This window comes from Anas acuta, chromosome 12 (assembly GCF_963932015.1).
Source record: "Anas acuta chromosome 12, bAnaAcu1.1, whole genome shotgun sequence".
Taxonomy (NCBI): domain Eukaryota; kingdom Metazoa; phylum Chordata; class Aves; order Anseriformes; family Anatidae; genus Anas; species Anas acuta.
Window position 1 is genome coordinate 16734527 of NC_088990.1, and position 25374 is coordinate 16759900.

The 25374-nt window shown below is 44.1% G+C and overlaps 1 protein-coding gene across 5 annotated transcripts in view; it reads right to left on the reverse strand.

The window, feature by feature from the left end:
* The window catches only part of TJP1 (tight junction protein 1), a 161171-nt gene that overhangs the window by 79420 nt on the left and 56377 nt on the right, over nucleotides 1-25374 (reverse strand). The window lies entirely within an intron of this gene.

Genomic DNA, 25374 nt, shown 5'->3' on the forward strand with positions numbered 1-25374 from the left:
TCTCCCGGGGAGCCAGGGCCGTGCCAGCCCTCCCCCGAGCACACGCCAGCGTGGCCTCAGCGCCCCAGTGCACACCAGTTTGGGTAGCACCATCCCGGCCCTGTGGCACCCGAATGCTCCTGCAGTGCCCCAGCACCCTGCCTTGTCCCCAGAGCCCAGCAGTCACACATCGCTCCGGACACACCAGTCCCCAGGGGAATTCTCCTCTGCTGTAGCACTGCCTTCTGCCAAAGCTCCTCAGCTGACCCTGACACAAAAACTCCACTGCCCTTTTATTATTATTATTATTATTATTATTTTGGTCATTGCGAGAAGTAACTAAGCCTCAGATTTTTCTTAAATCTATCTACACACACTGAAGGAGGAATGTGACATTTTTTATTACCACATCACATGCGTAATTGTCAGAGGAGGCAGGAAGGAAAAGGCTGAGATCACAACAGGAAGGAGGGGGAAGATTTCAAGGTGTCGAGACACCAAAAGAAACTCATCGAGGGCATGAGGGGAGAGTGACCTGAGAATGAGCAGGCTCCTAATCCCTCCCTTCCATCTTGAGCATGGACGGGGGCAATGCTGCCGTCTGGGCAAGAGGAAAGCACAGATCAAAGACCTGAAACCGAGGAGGTGTGAGGCCAGGGAATGAGAGAGGACCACAGGGAGTGCAAACACAGGGAGGTGGAGGTGGATGCTGAAATAAGAGGGGCCACAGGAAAGAAAATACTTCTGCGAGTTCTGGGAGGAAGACTGGGGAGACAGAAAAAGACGAAGGAAAAAATACAAAGCAATGAAGGCTCCACCAAAAAGGGAGGTGCAGTTTTTGTATCATCTTACGGAACACTGGTTGACAAAAGGCCACAGATCCACACACTGGATTTGACAAGGACGCAGACTGTTAGACAAGGAAGGGCTGCTAGCTAGGGGCTCAAAACACCTTGCAGCGGACTCAAGATGATCACAGATGACCTCTTGCCAGCCTGAGAAAGAACACAACTCCTCTGGCCCACAGAGACTCATGGAATTTCTTTTCTTCCTTCCTTCTTTTCCTACCCTCCCTCTCTCCCCTCCTGCCTTCTCCTTCCTTTGAATAGATGTGTGAGATTCTGCCTCCACTGCTGATATCAGCCCCAGGAGCTAGAAGCACCGTCTTTCTTAGCTTTAGTAAAATGTACACCCTTGGTGCTGGCCAAAGAGATACAAACTATTTCAAAGTGTTTTCTTGTTCAGGAACACACTGCTGCCATTTCAAATTCTTCTTCTGGAGAACTTTTTCATCTCTTCATTAACCAATTACTCACAGGCAAAGCTACCATCACAGTACTGAAAACGCCAAATCACACGTTGGACAAATGTCAGTCAAATAGCCTGAATATATGAAATAAAATAAACCTCAAATGATTCTCCTATTTACCTTCCTTTAAAAGTTCTTAATAAAGTATTACAAAATTCACCTCTGAAATGAGAAATTTAAGTATTTTGAAGAATGTTGGGGTTCTAATATATTCATGAATCCCCTGAAGAAAACTAAGAACAGCAAATACCTATCCATATATACATTTGTGTCAGTACGTAGCGATACATATATATACACACATATCAGTGTTTATGAATATACATGCCCAATATAGAGAGAGTACATTCTGTCAGATACGGATATATACCGAGTCCCATCTGTTAGAGAAGACAGACGGAGGATCAGAACTTTAAATCATATTCCTGTGACTGCCCTTTTAGGTCCTGAAAACAGGACCTAAACAGACATCTGTGTCTTCAGAGAGAAAACTGTCTGAAAACTCAACAGCAGAAGAGAAGTACTTTACATATCTTTCAAATAACTGCCACTGAGAGATATCTAAAAGAAGTACGATAATATTTTCCTGGTAGGAAACCTCAAAATAAAAGCACTATGTGATCGGTGTTCTTCAAGCCCCAAATTGGTTCAAAGGCCACAGAAGGACAATCAGATGTGTGAATCCTTATTTCTGTTTTATGGCGTGTGTGTCTGTCACACTGCAAGAACAGGAAGTCTATTCTCTACTTTATGTTGATTTAACTTTTTAAGAAATGTTTTGATCACTTGAAGATGGGGAAGAAGGAAACTGCAGAACCACAGCCACCACCGAGACAACTTCCTGTGGTTTTTGTGGTGCGTGTGGCTCAGAAAGAGAACAATTCAGAGATCTTTCAAAGATATCAGATATTTTTGCTGCCATCCGAGGTAGTCTTGGGAAAATTAGCTGTATATATGCCTATGTGATATCAGTGATGCCAAGCAGTTGACACTGGATGTTCTCTGTTTGTAATTGCCACTTGCATTTCAGGAACAAAGGTAAAAGGGGCAGAGAAAATCAGAATTCACGGTAAAAACTACAGAAGAAGAAAGTACCTTTTTTCCAACTCAAGAAATAAGAAAGTGGTTTCAAGAAACCACCGGGAAATTCATGTGCTTAAAATTACAGTTTTTTAGTGTCTTGCCAAATCAAGTACCTAGGGAAAAATAATGCAGTCATGATGCCTAGTAACGACTCTGATCTTCCTCCCACTTCCATGCAGTTAAAGCTTGCTTCCTACATCTTCTTCCTCATTAAAAGGCTGCGTACCGCTGCATATCCGTCTTCTAAAAACACTGCAGATAACTGCCCAGTATTACAGTGAGCAGAGTCTTCCAACACCTCATTGCCTCTCACATAGTAGAACTGTTAGACAAGGACAAAATCCCAACCATCTTTAATTGCTCTCTCATTAATGGATGAAAGTATTCACCTCAAGTACACACCAAAGGCTGAATAAGCCCTGAACGGGAATAAACCCAACCTGTCTTGCCAGTCAGCCAGTATTAAACTCCTGATGGTCTAAACTCATTGCCATTTCCTATTTATCACCTTAAAAGTCTATGAGGTTTAACACGTTGCAAGGTTTTTCTGATCAGTGAGACCATCATTTTAGTTTTTATGCAAATGGCAAGTGTACAAATGGAATTAAAAGTAGGTTGTAGGGGCAAAGCAAGATTATTTTCAGCATTAAAATATTAAAAGAATTTATTACTGTAGAGCTGAAGAGAACTTAGGCAACACTCTTTGGTTGTTATTTTAGGATATCCTTATAAAAAGATTTTCTGTCTCCTTGGTTTTGGCCAGGTCTTAGAGAATCTCTGTCATCCATATTATTATGTGTAGTGACAAAATCTGGGAACATAAAAAAGTGTTATCGGTAAGTTTTAATCTCGGTTCATGACAGCAGAGCTAATTTATTACAGAAATGTTATGTAAAACTATTCTACGTCCCATCTCTGACAGACACTTTGTGAATGGGACTGTGTATTTTAAATGCACGGCAGCTGATCAAGGCCCATTTTATGAAATGCTTCACTATAAGTAGCCACTGGATGTCAAAATGTCAGATATACTTAATCTGTACTGCTCTGCTTTCTCCAGCTTTATTTAGCTGAGAGGGGACAGTAAAAATAATCGAAGACAGCTGCAAAACTTAAGCAGTCATAAATTTGCTACTGATGTGGTTTCCTTCAGATAAACACACCAGGGACAATGCCATCCATGCTCCATTGATTCCGAATTTTTATTTTTCATACTTTGCTTTCAGAGAGCATAATGTGACTCAGACAGAGAGCAACATGTACCAAAGATTAACTGCACAGGTGTCTTTGATGAGTAAAAGCAAAGAAGTAACACACATCAAAACACAGACCTTTGCCACTTACAAACTGTAAGCATTTTGGAAAGGCACGCCAGGGATAGCTTAATAAATTTGATTGATTTAATGAACTTGCTGGCAAGCTCCTCTCTGTCCCAGAATTTTCCAGGAACCCTTGCACACAACACGAGGTGATAAGGCTGATCTTGGAAACCCAGCGAGAAATCCCCACCTATCGGGACTTATGAAGCCGACTATGTGGGTTTTGGCAAGGTGTGGCTTTCCAACCCAGAGAGCTTTGAAAGCTGAGTTCACTTCACTTCTCCAGTTTCTTGAACGCAAATATCTCGGTTGCAGTGAGTACCGCAGGAAAGCATTGTGACTCATTTTGGTTAATGAGAGGCCATGCATGCAGAACAGGAAACCATGGGCTGAAAACTGCTACGTTCAACATGAAAACCTAGCACTGAAAATTTTTATACTGCCAGCTAATTTTACAAATACCACAAAAACTCCATTTCGTTTGCTTCTTAGCTCTTCGTGTAAATACTTTATTGTGTACCTGCAGAAATGTAGAAACTTAAATTGCAGAACTTTAGAAGCTATAATCACCTGTTATTGCCACTTGGCTTTCGACTCCCTTCTCTCTTGCTGTCCTCTAACTTTTCTCGTTAAAGCTGGCACAAGGCTCCGTCTATTCTAAAAGTCACATGCACAACTGCATCGAGTCCAGGCACTAACGGTGTTCTTAAAAGCAGGAACACCAGATTACACCAGTAATTCCAGCGTAATCTTTACCTCAGTTGGTAGCTCTGTCCTAGTAGCACCTGCTTTATAGGAGTGACTTTGGTGAGGTTTAGAGGAGGTAAGTAAGGTGATTAAGCTTCAGATGGTCACGCCCACAGAGCTATGTACCCGTTCCACCTTGCTATTTGTTTTTGTTTCTACTTCCCGATGGTAAAACCAGTTAAAAGAACACTTTAAAAAGACTGCTGTTTGTGTTAATGAAAGAAACTCAGGTAATCCTACTCGTACCCTGGGCAGCTCTCCTAACAGTGTATTTCTGGATGACTGTATTGCACAGTGCTGTCACAAGTGTCTGCGATGGTTTTGCTGGGGCTCCCACTCAAAGCCATTATCATTCAAAAATATATTAAACCCGATAAATTAACTCGTAAAATATTAGACTATGGTAGAACACAGTTTTACAAATTTTAACTCCGTGTTTCAATAACTCACCCTCCACCAGAAACAGTCTTATTTAAGACAAATTTGTTGAGCATCACACACTTCTCATCTTATGAGTTACAATTCCTCTTCGGTCACTTCCAGCATGCAGCAACTAGGGAGAAATCTGCTTATCTGTGATATTGCACGCTCTGCTTTTAGCTGTGCCTGTAATCAATAGCAAGACCCCGCTCACAGGGACATGTGGTTTTGCAGTACGCCCTGGTGGAACGGTTCATCTGTAACTGTTAGACTGTGGTTAATATTAATCTTTTAAATTATACAAATAAAACTCACAAGGAGTTTTTAAAAGAAGTTAAAATGTTTTCATTTTATGTAATAGTTTCAAGGTGGCAATATACAAGAGAGAATAATAGAGTAGAAAGTGCTTAGTATGGGAGGATATTGCATTATTTCCTGACCTGCTGTTGTCAGGAAAGAAAAACGTCACAGGTTGACTTTTGGGCTTTGGTATGTCACAGCACGTGAGATCCTCAGGCAACACACACTGCTGTGACAGAGGCCGCACATTTTTCTGATGTTACTTGACCACCCCTTTCTGCTCTTGCACCTATGTTCACCTCCTTGATAGCTGCATCAAGCTAACTGTGTAGGGGAGTAACAAAAATGGTACTGGCTAAAAATTATTCTTGTAGCCCAGAGGCGGGAATGGGGACATTTTTTGGCTGGGTTTTCCAGCTCTCCAGGCATTCACACTGCACACAGATCTGTAAATTGATTTACGTTTGCCAGGCCAGGAGCTCTTCAGAGAATCTCTGAGGTGGCACCTGTCTCCAGGTAGGGGCTCAGCTCTGATCTCAGCTGGCTAGAGCTGGCCGTGTGCTCGCTCACTCAGAAAATATTCGCATTTCAGTAGACAAACGTATGTAACTAAGGGTGTATCTCAACCTCCAACTTTAAATCTAAGAAATCAGCAGCCAGAATTTTTCCTGGTTCTTTTGCATTACCAGAGAAACCTTCTTTATTGTGTAAGACCAGATGCCACAACCTCCATCACGGGGATGCCAAGAGGCTCTAATCAGAGCAACGCTTTAATCTAGCTAAACGTATACAGAGAGCCCAGAAAGATTCAAAGCAAAACTATTTACACTGCACAGCTAACTGTTCAAGCTCCCTGTGCTTGCGCTGGGCAAGGGCAGACACTATTTACCACATCTGGGTGAGCATTTCTCATGTCTAACATTTCGAGGTTATTAGGTAGCACCGCCTTCCCCGACAAGGGCCCATTATATCCATTTCATTAGCTAAACCTTTTCTTTACACATCTGTCATTTCCATCCAGTGCGCGAGCTGAAAACCTGTGACTGCCATATCTTTTTTTAAACGTGTGAGATTTTAATCCTTGTGAAAGGTGCTAAAGCAAGAGCCATGGGAACAAAATGCTTCTTGTTCTCAGAGCAGGTAAAGCAAGGACAAGCAATAAAGAAAGCTTCCCTGTGAAGTCCAGTCCGTGGCTGGTTTTGGTCCCTCAATGCCTTTGCCTTTCCCGAGTGCCTGAAAGCTCGCCTGTTTGGTGTTATAAAGATACAGCTTCTGCCTATAAATCTCACTCCTTAGCTAGCAAGTCCTTCTGAAAGCCTTCTCAAAATGCAGAGAAGACAGTTTTGCTCAGTGTCAGAGTCTTTGTGAGTCACGTAGCTCTGCTATTTCTTTGCTTTAAGATGACTAAATGTGTAACTGGCAGCAAGGTGCTCACACTGATGTGATTTATATGGCTTCTTATGAGAAACATAACACGTTTTGACAAAGGTCTTACACAGATACTTCATTTGGACTTTTTTCCCAAGTTTTTCAAAAGCTTCTCAGTAGAAGGGGCAGCCCTTCAAACACCTCTTTTTTCCTCCTGAAGGCCTAGTTACACACCTGGAGGCTGGAGCAAGCCCTACGACTATTTCCCAATGATGTGCCATGCTGGCAATGCTCAGAACATCGGATTCTTGTGCTCGGGCCATTCAGACATGGACTACTGGACAAATGCTTCTAAGGTTTCATATCAGGATAGCTGTACTCTATTTGGACAACTGGGCATCTCTTTATTTTCTTAACAATATATGCCAAGAGCATGCAAAACCAGAGCAAAACTAGCCCCTAAGTAACCAGAGAAAACATCTCAAAACATTTTACTAGAAGAAAGCACCCTTATTTAACACTGGACACTTGTCTTCCAGTATTCATATTTCTCTTTCCAATTCTGTAACTGTGCCAGCACCCTCACAGGCCTTAATGGTGCTGACAAATTGATTATGAAGATAATTAGTCATTTCTCTTTAAAAGCTCTGTAGTCTGGAGGCAGCAGCTGAGGTTGGCAGTGATCTTCACGGCAGAGCGGAGGAGGCAGCCGTGTTCCCTGTGAAGGCCAGGGAGCAGAGAAGTTGCCGCAGCTCACGTGAAGCCTCCCCTCCCTGTGCCCTGGCCTGCGCTGCATCTGCATCATCTGCTGTTCACCCACTCCTTGGTCTTGGCACAGAAATTATCTGGAGGGGTAATCACTGAATGTTTACATCATTTGGGAAAATCAGTGAAATGATCTCTACCTACGTAAACATGTTCAGCGAGGATTACTAATCACATATGATGCTCATTATATTTGCAAAGGCATGGGATAATGCAGCAGTTCTTGCCCTCAGTATATTAAAAACAACAGAAAATTCTGAGCTGTGCAAAATCTTTGTTCATATATATGCAGGGTCAGCTTTACCCATGCATGGTCACGAAAGGCCCAGAGACAAGGGTGTGACCAGTGTTGCCTCCCTCCAGCAGCACAAGCCCCATCTTGCATAACCTGCTAGGGAGGCAGAAGAGCAATAAGATGAATGCAGCTTCAGAGCATGTCACTGTGTTAGCACTCGACAAGGCTACTACACAGGTACTGAGATCTTATCAGAGCATGATTTAATATTGTGACTCAGGTTGGGTGCTGAGCACGTGAATGTTGTTATTTGAATTAAACTTCCAAACAAAAATTTCATTATGTATCATAATTCATTTAAAAATTTGTGTTTTGTTTCTAAGTGATCAGCCTGGATTGAATTGTGTAACTTAAAGATACTTAAATCCTGCCCCCACGTCACTGCAAACCTAATTGCGGTGACCTCTCAAGCTAAGTTGGCTGAGGAGTTTGCATCACCCCCCTCCAGCTCTCCATCCCAAACCGGTCATGTCAACAGCAAAGAAGGTCAGTGGTCTACCAGTATGGGCTGGTGTGGTGGAAAGGAGCTGTCTCAAAGTAAGGAGCACCTGGGAACTGCCTGCTTTACCACGATTCACATTATCATTTGGACAGAATGAAAAGCAGTATGCCACAGCATCAGCCTCTTCCCCGTTTTTAAAGAGATGATTCTTGTATTTGAGACTGAAATTAATTCAGCCAATATAGGCACTCCACCATTAAAAGGCTCTTTGAATATATTGAAACAGAGATGCCTTTAAAAGTCATGCATGTGAGGCTGTTTGGGAGCAATTTCGGTGTGGATTCAGTGGGTGCAGCCAGCCGCAGGCGGTGCCCCCTCACCGCATGCCTGCTGAGCAGTGGAGGGGGCGGCTGCCGGGCAGAGGGGACGCTGCCGCTGCTCAGCCACATCCCGAAGCTGGTTGGGAGGAAGGAAGCCTCCACCTCTGCCAGAGGACTCTGTCAAAACCCTCCCATAAGAGCCGGGTAAAGGACGCAGTGAATCAGCGCGCTGCCTCTGGAGGCACCTTCCCCAGGCACCCGCTCGGACCTGCTGCGCTCCATCTGCACCCACACAGCCCTCGGCCCCGGGCGCTGCTCCTACCCCAGAAACCTTCACTGGGCTCCAGGAGTGCCCCACACTCTGTATTTCTCATATTTTTAGCAACAGCCCTGTTGCTGGGATGTATTGCGAATGAAATAAACACGCCATTATATAACGTTATTATGGCTATCCAGCAGTCTTTGCCTCAGAGGGACAAAGTACATACAGCAGCCACAAAAATTTGGACATGTTAAGGGGCAGAAGACGACACACAGCTGGCCACTGACTGCATTATATCTTGATTAAAAATAGGGGGACAACAGAGTACTTGAACTGAGGATATCCCCTTACCCCGGCACAAAGTTATGCACATATAAATCTTGAATGACTTGCAGCACAAAAACAAATTGCTGGGTCACCAGCTGAGATTTCAACTCATCTTGAGCCTCTAATTATGCTTGAACAGCTCTTGAAAACACAGAAATCTGTTTCTGACTGCATAGCAGAGCACGGAATGGGCCAGGCAAATATTGTAGTAACCTTCAAAAGCAATGTGATAGCTGGTGTGCAAGGCGTCCTCTGCCCCCTCCTCCCTAGTGAAGTCAGTACTGATTGTGGAAACATTTCACCATAAGATGCTCCAATAATTGACTGATTTTTCTATTTTTAACATTCATTTCAATATTTTAAACAAGTATTGGATGTAGTTCGTGATAAAATCTTTCCATTTCCATTCCCTGCTATATGGAAGAAGTATTTAATAGACACACTTTGATGTAAGCGTAGATTTGCAGACAGATAATTTTCTTCTGAACAAACTTGTTTCTGTAAATATAAATGCAATGCAAACATAACTGGCACAGTCCTGTCTGTGGTAACAGCTGTGATTAAATCATACCTGCTTCTATTGTCAGGGATGTTTATTAAGCTCCACTTCGCAATGAGAGAGCAAACAACTGACTACACCCATGTTTAGCAGTGGCAGGATACAGATGTTAAATTCGGGACTGCACTAGCCAGCCTCACATCCCTTCAGCTCTGCAACTTCTCATTTTTCTCTTCTCTTTCCTAGTTTGTGGGTTTCTGAATATGGAGAACATTTACTTGGCTCTTCTTTATTGTGTTACATATCTGATGGGAAAAAAAAAGCTTAAAATGCACTGCATGAGGCATACTGCTTCTCAAAATTCATTTTCCAAGCATTTTCTGGGGCCTTTTTAGAAGGAAATACAGGTTTTGCATAGAGAATTCTCATGCATGACTTTAGCATTGTGGCCTGTTCCTCGGGGGGCTGCTGAGACCCAAGCAGCCCCAACGCCCGGCTATTACCAGCCGGCTGCCACAGGCACACTCTCCGACCCGGGGTTAATCGCTTCACTTCTGTGAACATCAGTAAAACATCAAAAGGAGGCTACGTGGCCTAATTAATACCTTTAAGAAGCTTTTAAAGTGCTTTAGAAATTAACTGGTGCTACACAAACACACACCACTGCTGTAGAGCTGCAGGTGAAAAAGACAAAATTAACCTCAATACTGGGGTTCATTCTTAAAAGCTCAGGCAAGCTGTAGGGCCAGGTGCCACCATTTTCCCTTTGTTTTTTCTCTCCTGGCAGAGTGTCTGTAAGCCTTGTCACCGCGGATCCCCTCCACGGGCGTGCAGAGGGTGTGCTCCTTACCCCTGCTGCTCCCCGGCACCCGCTGTGAGTGCTCGGTACAGCCTGGGCCTGTCTGCAAAGCCCCGAGTGACGTTTCATTTCTTCGTATTATCACCTCCGTTTCTCCTTCAGCGTTACAGCCGTGTAATCCCTGTCCTGGGAGGTTCTGAAGATGAGACTGGCTGAACAACCTGGTCTGGCCCCATCGGCGAGCCAGCCCTGGGCAGGAGGCTGGAGCTCTCCTGTCCCTTCTGACCTGAATTATGCCCCGATCCAAACACTGCTGCTTCTTCCTGGTAAAAATTAGGATTTCCTAGGCTTTTCACCTCTGTATCAGCTTGTTTTTTGCAACTGAATATAATTTCAGGTTCTGCACATTTCCAAACTCCCCAGCTAGCTTTCTGAAGTACTTTCCACCTCTGGTGGAGGTCACTTTTTCCAGCTTCTTATATAACCGCAGCGAGCTTTGTTCTGCCTTTTTTCCCCCTTCCCCTGTCTGACAGGAGGCATTACTGCCATTTGGCAAACAGTGTGCTTTTAGAGGTTTTTTCCTGATTCCCTTCTCCACGAGCTACTGTACAAGTTCTAAAAACAGGTCAGCCTTGCACACACCTATCTGAGCATTTCTCCTGTCTTTAAAAGCTAATTAACGTGAAAACAAAAGAATTTGCATGCAAAACTGAGTAAAAAAACTGCTGGAGACAGGAACCAAAAGGGAGAAGCTAGCAACTGAACAACTAAGACACACCTTTTTTACTCCCAAATTCTCTACATTTTGCAGCAAACTATGAGCAATACCTCGTTTCCTCAAAGCATCGTGCAATACCCAAGCATAGACACTTCAACTATTTTTGGTTTTATGGAGCTAAGATCTATACTGCTAGAGCAAAGCATCTTTTTTTTTTTCTTTTTTTTTTTTTTCTTTTTTTTCCTTGCATATATAAGCTCATATAAATGGCTCCAGTGAGTAATTTTCCTTAAGGGCCACTACATAAGTCTGGCATATTTTCAGACTATCCACATCACTGAAGGTTGCTTACAGCTTTGAGCAAAACAGTGAAAGTACTGCCATCCTCATGACCAGGCAGACAAGGAGACAACTGCTTTGATAGTTATAGAAAAAAGGACTCTCTGTTTGCACAAACGCTTGTGCACTTTTTGATTTCTTCCCGAAGCCTGTCCACACTTCGAGCTCCTGGTGGGCGAGCGAAGCAACCCACACATGATCGCTGAGTCCACACTGCATGGTTATCCTGTGATTCAACCACTTTTGCTTCCTTTTGCTGTGGCCACTCCGCAATGGAGCCTTGCAAAATAAGTCCACAACATCCTGCTGTTGGTCTCCTCTGAATATATGTTTGAGATTTTAGCACAAGGATTGTAGGATTGAGAACTACTGGAAGGCAATAAAATCTGATGCCAAAGAATAATTTCCTTGAGTGTCTGTTCATCCTCTCACCCAGTTCAGCCAGGAGAGCCAGCACCACTCCCCAGTTCTGGCAAGCCACCCGCAGGAAGCACTGCTAAACCATGCAAAGAAGCCACTGCACCTATCAGAGAGATAATGACTGTGAGATACAGGAGAATCAACAAAAAGCTGATGCTAAAGCGAGGGGAAACAGTTGTTTTGGGGACTGGAATCCAGGCCTACTTTTGTCTACACAAACTTAATTCACAGACCAAACTGAATCCACTACAGTAGTAAAGTGGCAGAGAATTTACAACAACACAGTGACACAGACGAGCTTCATGGAAAAAACCTCCACCGACTGAAACCAAAATGTAAGCAATGTCTAAGACTCAGCCCATGTAGAGCTGTGAGGGAGCGGGCAGTTCAGATTGACAAGCAAAGCAACATTCCAGCTCTGCCTTATGATCCCGGGAACGAGGACGGCCACAACAAGCAGCTTTTGTTCCTTGTACGATACCCATGGCCCTTGGCCACATCCCCCAAGATTTCTGTGCCTTAACGATAAAAACTTATCAGCCAGAGACAGTTTTCTCAAGTGTTTCATGGAATGCTTCTGCTTTCTTTCATAGGGTACCGAGAGGTATTTTCTCTTTGTGGCATGTGGACTGGTATCTACTCTGAACTGTTTAATGTCTGTAAAATGGTGGTGTCCTTAAAAGAACAACCCCATCATGCAGAGAACTGAAGGAAAACTCTAATTTAACTGAAGAGCCCTAAAGCTGCCTCAGTTCAGACTTGTTCCCAAGAGAAAATTGCTGGGAGCCAACTGCTGCTGCTTCCTTCTTTGCTTTCTGTTACTGGCAAGACTGAATCTATTTTTTACTGACATGCCACTTGTAATATGCTGTGAAATGCAGACAAAATACAAAGAGGAACAGCAAGCTGTCTTGCTAAAAAATTTGACATTGGTTTCCAGTGCTTGGAAACAGTTTTGTCGTGCTTTGAACTCAGGTAACGCAGGGACAATAATACAGCAGCTCAGCGTAGTTGTGGTTTAGTCACACAGAAATGTCAGCTGTGAGACAACCAGCTACCTTGTGGCAAAGAGTATACCTGGGCATCTCCACATTTAGACTGCTGCGCCTAGTGGCTCTCAATCTGCAGTGTAGCTGTGCTACTGGCTTTCTGTGTAACTGCTGAAGTCCCTTAATTTACTCAGTTTCATCACCTAAAAAGTGAAAATAAGATATAAGAGAACCTTTGTAAACCACTTCAAGGTCTTGTGATGGATATGTTATATAAATGCTGTTTGTTTGTTGTTTTGTTTGTTTGTTTGTTTGTTTTTACAGTAAACATTTCTTTGCTACATTCACAATTTTCTTATATATCTCCAAATAGAATTGTAAACATGTCTTGGTAATGTTTCATTGACAGCCTTTATTCTGCAACTTCAATTTTAGACATCTCTCCTCATGTGCTCGATCTACTTTTTCATTCCTGTTCTCTCTGATGTTTCTCCTGATAGGATCTCATTTGTGCTGCTTTGGCAATATTTCTCTGGCTGCCTTTAACCTACTGAATCACTTCCTACCTTGACACGATGCCTGTAAACTCCTCTTCACCTGATCTGAAGATTAGCATTTCAATCATATTTCTCTTCTCCACTGTAGCAAACTCACATGCTGGAACGAATGTTGCAAGGCAGTAATTTGTGCTGCATTTCAAATCCAGTCCTTCTTTCACCATCTCTGTCATTTTCCTTTTGTCTTGCTAGGAAACTTCTGCACTTACATTGTTAGAGTTATACCTCTTTCTTTCTGCTTCTTTTTGTAAATAGCTTTAAGCAGCAATAAAAATAATGTTATCTAAGGATGCAGGTATACTTACAAAATGTCAGAAAAACATATTCTTGGCAATAATCCCAGAGCAAAACAAAGATATTTTGGGAAGTCCTCAATACAAAAATAAATCCTATTCTAGACCAGGAGTCCCCATGCTTGTTCAGAGGAATGGATTCCATTACCTTTTCCGTAGCTGCTAATACCTCACCCACAGTAAGGTCCTCACCAAAACGAGTTACGAGTCTCAGACTTACAAGACTGTCCCACACCTGCATGGCTTCCCTCACACCCTCCTGAACCAGGCCTCCTTCTGCTGGCAACATCTCTCTCCCCAGCCTGCAGTGGTATGGTAACCATGGCCATTATCTGAAACTGGAGAACTGGCAGGATGCTATTTAACTCATTTTTCTTTGTCTTTTAAAGGAGTTATCAGCTGGAAATAAAGGTAGGAGGCAGCAGCTGGTCAGTCGTGCACTGCAGTAATAATGAGAGTCTAACACCAGCTCTGTGGAAGGATCAGTGAGATTTGTTCACTGAGCACAGGAGTAGCATCAAAGAATTTCAAAGCTGTCCTTCTATCTCTGTTTCCAACTCCCCAGGTGACCCTGAATAACTAAAATTATACTTTTTTCTACCTGTATTTCCTTGGGCAGACACTGCACTTCATTTCTGATGGAAGGTGCAGCCCAGGGAATGGTGAAAACGGCTCTGAGTCCTGTCTGTGTTGCCTGACCTCTGCCTGTGCCCAGGGTCACGCAGCTCCTCGTGTACATCAGCAGAATGCTACAGCCGTGCTTGGGCAGCTCCTCAGTGGACTTCCACAAGGGAAGCCGCAAACCACGTGCCTCTGAGCATCAAGCATCAACGGGAATTCCCTCCTGGCCTCTTGCAGGGAAAAATACAGCTTTCAACTGAAGCTGCACAGGGATCAAGCCACTGGAAGGGTGCGGGAGGGACCGGCTGGCGTGGCAGAGCAGGATGGGGCCGCACGGTGAGGGCCAGGCTCCCACTGCCTTTGCACATCCACTGTGTGAAGATGAGGGTGCTGCAACTTAGGAGGAATACAGCTGCTGCCCAGGCCATTGTAAGCCCTGCTCTGCTCATCGCTACCCTGTCATTTCCCTCAGAATAACACTGGTACTTCTAATGTTTCTGCATCTTGAAGAGCTGGTATAAAACACTTTCCTGGTACTGCACAGCCACTTTCAGACTTACACAGGAGGCACTATTACAATCTATTTGTATCGTCAGCCTGAATCATTTTATAGCCCTCATCTTTGGAGAGTGCTCAGCTTGAGCCAAACAGTGCTGTTCTTCAGACTGATTTCACTGCCATGTGGAATGAGTGGATGCTGCATACGGTATTACACTGTTTCCAGATTGCCACTCTGCAGATGGCCATGGCACTTTCCACATGAGTCCTACTGTAATATCAGAAGCACATAAGTCATTTATAAGTAAGTGATATGCCACGGCACCTTACAGTGTGCTACGCAGTGTTCAAAGCTGAACAGACAATACAAAAGAAACATTAGCATATCTCCCTGTTAATTTTATACACAGAGCCTGTATGCATCCCCCAAAAGCAGGAATGCAGAACAAATGCTGATGTGTTAGTTAGCACATGAGAATGGCACAACTGCCATTAGATATGATCATCTAAAATGTGGCAGAATTATGGAGACCATGCCCACAGAAAACAACATGTGTCTTTCTGTGGTGTGGTCAAGGCACTGAAAATACTGCTAGCATTGATCTGAATTCACTTGTATAATAGGCAATTACTTTGTTACTAGAGCAAGGCGGTGTCTAATTGCTGAGAATGACCCTTCTGTCTTCGTTTTCCACTCCCTTTCCCGTTACACGAGGGAAAGACTTCTGGTCCTGCACATGAGGGATAAGCTGAGAAGTCCGGCCCAGCGATGTGCATGCTGCCTGCAGAGCACCGGGCACACAAGGCGTGTGGAGCTGGCGTGCAGGTTTGGTGCTGAGGAGCCTGCGATGCAGTCGGCCGTGCCGTGCTCACGTCAGCGTGCCCGCGGGGGCACCCCTGGGGAAGCAGCTCCGCCGGTCCTGAGGCTGCGTTGCCACCAAACCACCCAGAGCCAGCCCGCCCTAAATGCTGCAACTGGATTATGCTGTTCAATGTTACAAAAGGGTTTCCTTTTCATGTTTTCAATCTGCCTGTCAGTGAGGCCAGTGAGGAAGACAGCACTTCTGAACACCAGCACAGGTAACTGAATGCCGAAGCAGCAGCTCGGGGAGGCAGGCACTTGGCTTTACAGAGACACTGGCTTACGTCTTCGTCATGATGGAGACAGGTTCGTACAGAAGCACGGAGAAGAAGGAAACATTCCTTCTTGATTATGCAAACTCCCACACATGCTGTCATGAAGAATTTGTGTGGGAACTTATTTACAAAACTGGAACTCGCTGTCATTACACTGCACTGAGGCAGAAAAAAAAAATTAACATGCTGTAAGTCAAATGTCACAGCAGAATTTAATATGCTGGAATTCTTGGAAAGTGTTCTAATGCTTTCAGCTCAAACTACGTGCACCGCTTTTTATAGCAAAGAATTTTAATTATTATTAGTTTCTGGCAATCCCCGTAGTCTGATGGCATTTTCTAATCCACAAAGCTTAAAATCTGAAGAGAAAGAGAAGGTGGTGGAAAAGGGAAGAACGCCTAATTCGAGTATTCAACATCCATGACTTACTAATATGGTAATATACGAGCAAGAGTCCAAGACTGAGACATTACTCCCATTTTGTCCCCAAATGTGCCATTATTAATCAACTGAACTCTCGTAACAGCAAAAATAGGTCAGGGAGAAGTGGGGAAGGTGACATTAAGGATGGCAGCGTAGTGGAGGGACTGAGGGACGACGAGCAGCATGCTTTGTCTGGAGAGCAGAAAGAAGCCCTGGAAGGACTGCTGCTGCTTCTACCAAAGCATCCCAGGGGGCCAAGGCACTTAAATGCAGATTGGTCTCAGTGGATTTACGGGTAAACAAGCTCCTGCCCTGCACTGCTTCCAGTGCGAGGGCACATTAAACCTGCAGGGTTTCCACACTCTGCAGCTCGTTTCCTCTCCTTTTTACTCCCCCCATCCATGCACTCCCTCGCCAGGCAGGTGCCGCCTTGGTTCACCCGGTGTTCCCCTCCGCCGCTCCTCCTCCCTCCCCCCTGGCATGGTGCTGGGCTGGTGCACGGCCACGAGGCAGCAAGGCCAGGCTCAGGCTGGCCAGCAGCAGCACGGGGGCTGCCTGTCCCCAGCCCCACAGGCCATGGCCCCACAGGCCCGGTGCCGTGCGGCCTGCACCCAGCTCTCCCCGGCTGCAGTGCCGACGGACTCTTCCTCGGCTGCATGGAGGCCGTGACTCAGATTTGCTGCTGGTGGCAAGAACACGCTCTCGTTTTGATGAGTATCTGGAAGGAATACTTCAGACGCTGTAATTTTGACTGTGGCAGCCGGGGAATTATTACAGCGCCATGTAAGGCCAGCTTGTTCGCTGCACGTACGTGGCACCGAGCTGGAGCAGAGCAGTGCGTCGAAGGGATGAAGCAACACCACCACAGGGCTCCGTGACTCGCTTGCTCCCAGCACTGGAGCCGGTTCCCACAGCGATGGTCTCCGCCAGAAGCCTGTGTTACTGGAGGAGCAGAAGAAACCCTGGAAAAGCTCCTGCGAGGTGACAGTCGTGGGGCAAACCCAGAGCCACAAACTGTCCCTCTGAACATTCAGGGGGGTGTTCTCCAGACCCCTTCAGCACTATATGGACAGGATGCCCTATGCTTCCCACTTCAAAAATAAAAGAAACAAAGGACGCGATGCTAGAAACTATGGAGCACTTCCTATTATATGTATTATTGCTGATGGGAAGTACAAAGAGACAGCAATTTCTGGCTAAGTGTCTAAATCCAGAGCTGGAGACAATCCGGGTTTCCCTGCACTTAGGCAAATTGTGGCAAGGCGCTGCTGTCTGTAGGAAAAGGATTTGCACAGTAGCCTCTTTCCCTTGGCCTCCTTGTATGCCTGTCACAGTTTCCCTAAGAGGGAAAACATTTGCACGAGACAAAAAGTTTCACAGTATAACCTTATTTATCCTATAGGATTTGTTATATGTTATATGAATAATAAAGCATTACGTGACTTGCAAAACTACCATATCTGTGGATTTGCATCTTTAACTTTTATATAAAAGCCAAACTGTGATTTTTTCATGCAAGTTTCAATTATTAACATTTATCAACATCCTGTAATCAAATGCTATCACATGTCAGTGTTGTCTTTGTTAATCCCTTTCTCCTGTGAAATTTCTTAGGGATCTATAGGCTGCTGTGTTAAGCTCCCCTTTCGCACACAAAATTTATCCAAATATCTGTGGATGACAAAACTCCTACCAGATGACTTTTATTCCTGTGTGGCTGCTGAACTCCTTCCACCTCAGAGGCCACTGTGTAGTTACTAGCCAAGCAAGCACCCATAACTGCTTCTTATCAGTGCTTCTCTGGGCCTTCCCTTACTTCCCAGGTGTCCCTGTAAACCTGCCACTTGCAGTGTAGTTACTCAACAGGAATTGTAGCTGACTGATTAGGTTAGATGGTAAAGGAAACTATCTTGAATGCCTTTTTCTCTGCTGCTTACTTTACTGTAGTGCCATCACAGTACTTAAAATCTCCTTTGGAAAGACTAAACAAACAGCTTTCTGGTCACAAAATAACATCTCATTTACTGATGAACAGTAAAAGTATCTCTTATGTGCTCCTTACCCTACAAAATCATGAAACCCAAGATGGTAACATAAGGTCTGTTGCAAATCACCTTGTCCTTCTCCAGCTTCACTAGGCCAGGGCAATGTAAAAGTCTATGCCCATTTAAAGTTATTCAATTTTAATAATAAAGAACACTTGCCTTGGTGTTCTCAGCTGTAAACTTCCTATTTGTCACCTGTTACTTCTAGGCAGATAGATAAACTCACAGATGGGAGAGACTGCAGATCAGATATGATAAACCTTGCCAACACTGAGCTACAACAGTAATGTAGCAGAAATTCATTGTTTCGATTTCATTAAAGGATTTTTTTTTTTTTTTCAGGGATTTCAACACTTAAAACACCATGCATTGTGCCCAGGACTGTGCCCATACTTGCTTTGCTGCAGAAGAAAACAGAAGTGAGCACTCAGGAAGAGTAACTGAAGAAATGGACACGTGGAGCACCAAGAAGCTGCTACGGGTGTGGGTAGATGGGAGCTGGGAGGCTCTGTGTTCTTGAAATGGTGAGCTAAGCTGACCGCAGGAGTTCTGCAGCTCATAGGCAATGGTGAGCACGGACACGTCCCGGCCCTGCAGAGCCCCCGTCATTGTGGGGGCACCCCCTGGCGCTGGGCGTCCCTTGCCAGCAGCAGGGGGTGTGCAGAGGCACGACACCTCCACCTCCAGGGATGTCACCCGCCCCAGCCTGCTCCTCCCAGCCCCTGCCTGCCTCTCCCTCACCTCCAGCACGCGCAGGGCACTCAGCCTCCCCACCCTGGGCTGCACCAAAATATTGCAAGACGATGCAGGAGGGAAAGAAAAGTAAGAGCAGCAGATACAACTTCTAAGATGACTGATTAAATACAAGAAAGAAACAAAAAAGTCTGAGAGGTTGTACTTTTGATCATATTTCAATTTTAATTCCCTGTTGGCAGTAGCTAGTCTCATTTCATTGCCCTTAATTTCTCCTCAGGTCTATCTGCAAGTTAAATATAGGTCTTTGTGCATGCTCAGGACTTGTTCACTTAATTGAGTGAAACTAGAAGCCACAGTTATGCCAAAAGGTTTTATTAAGGTATTAAAGAATAATCAGCCATCTCTCCCCAACCTCTCCCCAATTAGATTGCACAAAGATTTAGCTGATGTTTTATTTAAGCACAGCCATCATGCCCTATCTGATGCAGTTCTTAAAATTAATCAGATATGAGAAACTTTACAAAGCACAAGGCTTCCTGGCACAGGAGAATGAAAGCACCAGTAGCATCAGCACAGCATACCCCAAGAGATTCCCAGTCCACAGGGCAGTGCGTGTTTTTACAGCCGTCCCTGATGCATCTTTGTCTCAGATGTGAAGATTAGGATAAAATAACACTCCTTGCAAACTATGATCCCGTGCCAGTATTACACCCTGGGGTCTTTTTCACCTGGGTGACCTAGCTAAGGAGTCCACTTCGGTTGCAAGTCCATGCTAACCGAAACCTCTGCCTGCTGGGTATGTTGATGTTGTGCTCTGTGGAATGTTTTTCAGTCATGGGTATGGTACCCGCTGCATTGCTTCCTGATCATTTGGAAGGCAGAGCTCTCCTTCCTTCACCCTTCTGAACAGGGACTTGGCGCCCCATTTAGCACCCAAATAATTCCCAGCTCCGTGCTCTCAGGGGATTGGCTCCATTAGCCCCAGCAAGATGCATCGCCGTCAGCTCTGGCTTTCCTCCTTGCACTTTCCCCCTTAAATCAACATGTTCCTCATGGTTTTCCCATTTCTCTTCCACCTTTCGTCCTGCCCCCCTATTCTGAGTTTCTCTTCCAGGCCACCTCCAGCCAGCTGCAGGACGTGGCCTGCCGGTTGTGTTCCAGCCCTCTCCAGGATCACTCGGGCAGAGCAAAGGGCACTCCAAAGTCCTGAAGTGAACTCAGCAGATGAGAAGCAGGGAGGAGGCCTGCACTGTTTTGAGAAAGGCTGCCTGGCTATCAGGAGCAGAAAGCTCTGGCCCCCTGTGTCTGACCGACTCGGGCCTGGTGAGGGGATGCGTTAATGGTGCCCTGCCGACAGCCCCGCTGTCCCTGCAGCCCAAATCCCTGCTTTGACAGAGCAAAGCAGCAAAGACCTTCCCGCTGTGACAGCTGGCAATACCATGCAGAAGCCTCTCCAACACACTCTCCCTGACAGGCTCCCAGCTTCACTGGAGGCCACAGTTTTCAGTTCCTCTCACCAGCGATAATTCCAGGACTAAAACAGGAAAACCAGGAATCCCTGGCTACAGCCCAGCTTCCCACCCAGAGCAAAGTTCAAAAACAGTTGCAGAACCATGTTCAGACATGGAGTAACAAAAAATTTTCTAACATAGTTTAGCCAGACTGGCAATGTAGCTGAGCCATGTGTGGATATGATTCCACTCCAAAGGACTTCACACCCGTTCACAGAGCCTCAAAGTAATTCATGATATGGTCTTGAAATCAAACCGTGCCATGAGGCCTCCCCGTCACGCAGAATGTTTCTCCATTCACACACTGAGGCTCTTCTAGGGAGGCTCTGGCTGCAATACCTGATGTCATTTGTAACACAGCTTGTGATTGCAGTCACCGTCTCTGATACTCTGCGTCAGAGATCACTGCCTGGCTGGGGTACGCTGGCTGTTTGCACACGCACCTGGCACAAACCCGTATCTAAAAGCAGGAAAAGCTGATCATTCTGCTTAAGTATTTCCAACCTGTCTTCTGCCTGCCAAAATGCAGCTGGGAATGCGGACTCCATATGACTTGCCCCTCAACTATAGATCCTGTCAGCTTGCATTATCCATGGTAACAGTAAGATTTAAGAAATAGCCTCTAGCAAAAAGCTTACACGGTGTTTTTTTTTAGCTCAAACAGAATAAATACCAGATATCAGCAGTACCGTGCACATATCTTAATTCTGATAAACTGCTCAAAGTGGAATTTTGTATTTATAATTTCTTAAGCCTATTCATAATTTACATCACACATAGCGTACCTTTACATTTATTTTAAAAATGCATTTGTAATATTAAAAAAGATCTTGTGTTTAGCAGCAGCAAGTTGTAGGAAGAAAACTGATGGAAATTTAAAACCAGTAAACAGTATTGACTTTTTTTCTGTCATCAAAATACAGCTATCCTTTCCTTATTTCATCTTAGAAGACATTTTTGACTGCCACTGCCACCTTTTTGTTTAGTAAGGTAAACCTGGACACAAGTCTTCGTAATTTAAATTAAAAAGTCATTCACATTTCTTAATGACTAAGAGAAGTGAATTGCAGTCTGGAAGGACACTTGGAAATCCACAATGTTAACTGATTAGCATGCCAAATTGATCTTTCCAGATGAAGTAAAACCAAAATCTGACAAATTTATCTCCTGACTACTAGCAGCCTCCAGTGAAATGATGACAACATGACTATGCTGCTTCCTCTTACAAGCTCGTTTACAATATGCTTTGTTGATGATATTTAGACAATAGCTACTGCCAAAGGGGATTGGAAATGCTGATTATTTTAATCAGTCTCCTCGTTCATATTAAGAAAGTGTCTGTTCATCATTTTCTAGTTTTTCTAGGAAAAAAAAAAACACAAAACTTTCATCATCTTGCCTACCTGCTAACCTGACCCAGCTGGCAGTAGATGGAAAGACTGAAGAGTATTGAGGACAATAAGGCTGTGAACAGTGGATGGTTTAGAGGGTACCTTCATTGGGAAAGGTATTGCGGTAAGAGGTGTAGGGCATTCAGGCACATACTGACAGAAAATCACAGATCAGTATTTCTGCTGCTGAAGGAGAAATGTTTTTCAGCTGTAAAATTTTGGAAAACATTTTGGTTTTATATACTCTTCTAGGGTCAAAAATAATAAAAAAAATATATATATTTGTTCAGTTCTTTTCCAAAAGTTAGACAAGTTGAAGTAGAAAGCTACACACATGTGCAATAGTGCAAGCAAAACCAATGGACAGAAGAATTCTCCTATTTAGGAGCCCTGTCACAGATTCCACTTGTTTCTGCTGCAAAGGATGCAAACCAGCGCTAAGAAATAATGAAAAAAAATGTAGAATGAGAAATTTTATTTTCACTGGTAAACAGATAACATGAAATCTATTTTGTACTGAGTAGGGTCAGATGACAGAAAAGACAATGTTCCTTATCCAATGTTTGACATTATTACCTTTAAATTTAGAAACTTTTTTTTTTTCTTTTCAGAAGTAGAATCCAGTGTCAAATGGGAGCACACGTACTTTGGAAAGTCAACCTTAAGTTTATTTTTTATCTAGCCAAAATAGGTCCCCGTATGCACTGTGTACTAACTAAAGCCAGAAATACTCTCTGCCTCCCTGTGCGCAGGTCCTTTGCTGGGCCAGGGAGCAAGAGCCATAAACTTGTGACCCACACCCATAAATACCTCTGTGTCCGCAGCAGCAGCCAGGAAGGTGCAGCAGGCAGCCACTATGAACACGGCGTGCGTATCGGCGGGGAGTGGCACGGCTCACTCACCTCCCACGCTCCTGCACAGGGCCACCAGCTTCCTGGCAGGCACTAATGCACAGCATTCTCCCCGCTGCAGGCCGTGGTATCCTAACAAGCAAATTTTACTGCAAATAATGAATGGTGATATGAAATATGTTCAATATATACAGCAGAAATCTAGGAGGTATCTTTTACAGATGTTTTTATCTTGTTACGGGCTCCAAAGATAAGTGAAGCGTCTTGCATTCATACTCTTGACATGACAAAGACTGAAACATGTTATTTTTGCCTGACACTTTGCTAATGACGACACATAGTTGGCATAGTCTAAAAATATCCCTTCTAAGTAGTCTTTAAAAAAAACAATAAATAGTCCATGAAAAGGGGAACTTAGGAGCTCTATTATTTGAATAAATAACACAGTAACTCAACATTAGGTGTGGCCTTCTGGTTACAAATTTCAAAGACTGGTACAAAAACAGAAACTTGAGGCCAAAACCTTGCAAGAAACACACACATTTTTTTGTGATAGAGCTGAAGGAGGGAATATCCTCCCACTAATAAATCATTAGCCCAAGCAGACAATGCATAAATCAGCATTGTTCAACTATGAAGATCTTTGGATTACATATCAGGGTTTTTAATAATTTGGCTATATAGTATTGAGTTAAGGAGAAATGTTCATATGAAATGATTCAGCTGGACCTGCTCCTGCTGTTACTGAAGCCAAAAGGAGAGTTGCCCTAGAATTCAGTAGGAGTAGGACAGGATCCAAAGCTGTGTTGCGATCAGCTTTGCTGTTTGTGTTAGTGCTACAGCTATAACTCCAACTGGAGATGATGCTACTGATGGTAATGAGACTTATCAACACCAATTCCATTTGCCGCCTGGCCTTAATCCAAGGTGTCTACAGCAGGGAAGTAAATTACATTCAGGCAATTAAGGAATCGTTCACTAATCAGATTTTACTTTTTCAAAAAGTTTCAAGAATGCAACTTTTTTCTATTATGTTTCTAGAAATTTACTCACTACCATAATCCTCTTAAAATCATATATATAAAAATAATCATAGAAATGCCTCATGAAAATGTTTACTTCCTTTTGATTCCAGCCTGCCACACAGATGTAGAAGAAAGCAACATCTCTGCTTCTCAATTACTGCAAAATCATTGCCATGACTCAATTCTGACACAACAAATTAAAACAGTTTGACAGGAGGCTGTATTCTATCACCACTTTCCAGTTCTCCCCTGTGAACCTCACCAGCTTTCCCCTGTTTTTGGCAGACCATCCTCTCTAGCTGAGAGGACATGCTGTTTCCAAAACAAAACGAGGCTTTTGGGCTGCATGATATGCTAACTTCTAACCTGTATGCAAATCACATTGAGATAAGCTGTCATTAAATTGTGGACTCAAACGCTCGGGGACCACGTAAGGCACTGTTAAAAATGGTGTGTGTGCCAAGGAGCAATTGGCCTTGTGTGTCTTGTCTCCAGCAGAGCCCGTGGTCCTGCACGGACAGCTGCCTTGAGCAGCTCAAGGTGTTTCTGCGTATAACCCAGGAATGGAGCTGACTCCTGACCTCCTGCTGTGGTACCACACCCTGCCTCCCATACAAAACAGTTCTTTTGGCTGCCTTTGAGGAACACCAGGACAGACACCTCTGGATGTTTTGGTGTGCATAAATCTAACCTCGCAGCACAACCTGTGCTTCCAACAAGAACTCCGTACATACACTTGCCTTACAGAGAAAGCAAAGAGTTATTTCTGATTGTGTCAAAAGATCCCAAACTTAACAAAGTTATACATTTTACAGGACTCCTACTCATCTCCTCGGCACCACATGTATCCCTCTTCTTGTCTGAGTTCTTGGCAGACCATCCTTTCCAGCTAAAAGGACATACTGTGTCTAAAACAGAACTATCTTTGTACGCCACATAATAAACCAGCTTCGGAATTTGTATGAAAGCCATGCAGCTGACAACTTAGCGTTTAAATGATGGATTTTTATATCATTATGCAATTATTGCCACAAACTGAAACATTCATTCTGGGTAAAAAGTACAGGAACATTAAATCAGTTAACATGCATGTATACATTGAAAGCCTTGAGGACATAAAAGGGGGAAGAACACCGTATCTGTTCCGCTCCCAACTCCACCGCTCTGGCATTCCCTGGCAGGGAAGGTGAGATCTTTCAGAGTGAGTGACCTGGGGATTCCCCACTGACTGAGAAACACTGAGCTGGTGAAAAACTGCCCTGCCTGGCTTCGTGCCACCACACCGTGGTTTAGCAGGTCTGGAAAGCAGCAAGCACAGGATGCAGTACACGTTCTAGCACCACGTGTGACACTTCAGACACACTCCAGTACCGATGCGCACAGAAGCATCTAGTTTGCAATTTGGACTGTCTTTTTCTCATGGCTTCTGTGTTTTTCACACTTGCTGTTTAAATTGTGAAGAAAAAATGTTCCATAGTGGTTAAATAACTATGTCTTACTGACTTTGCAGTCTCATGAATCAACACATAAGAAGGCTTATGAACATATAAATAAAGCTCACTGCTTTCTAGGACTGTATTTTAGCTACTTGACCTGGAAAAAAAAAAAAAAAAAAGAAAAAAAGAA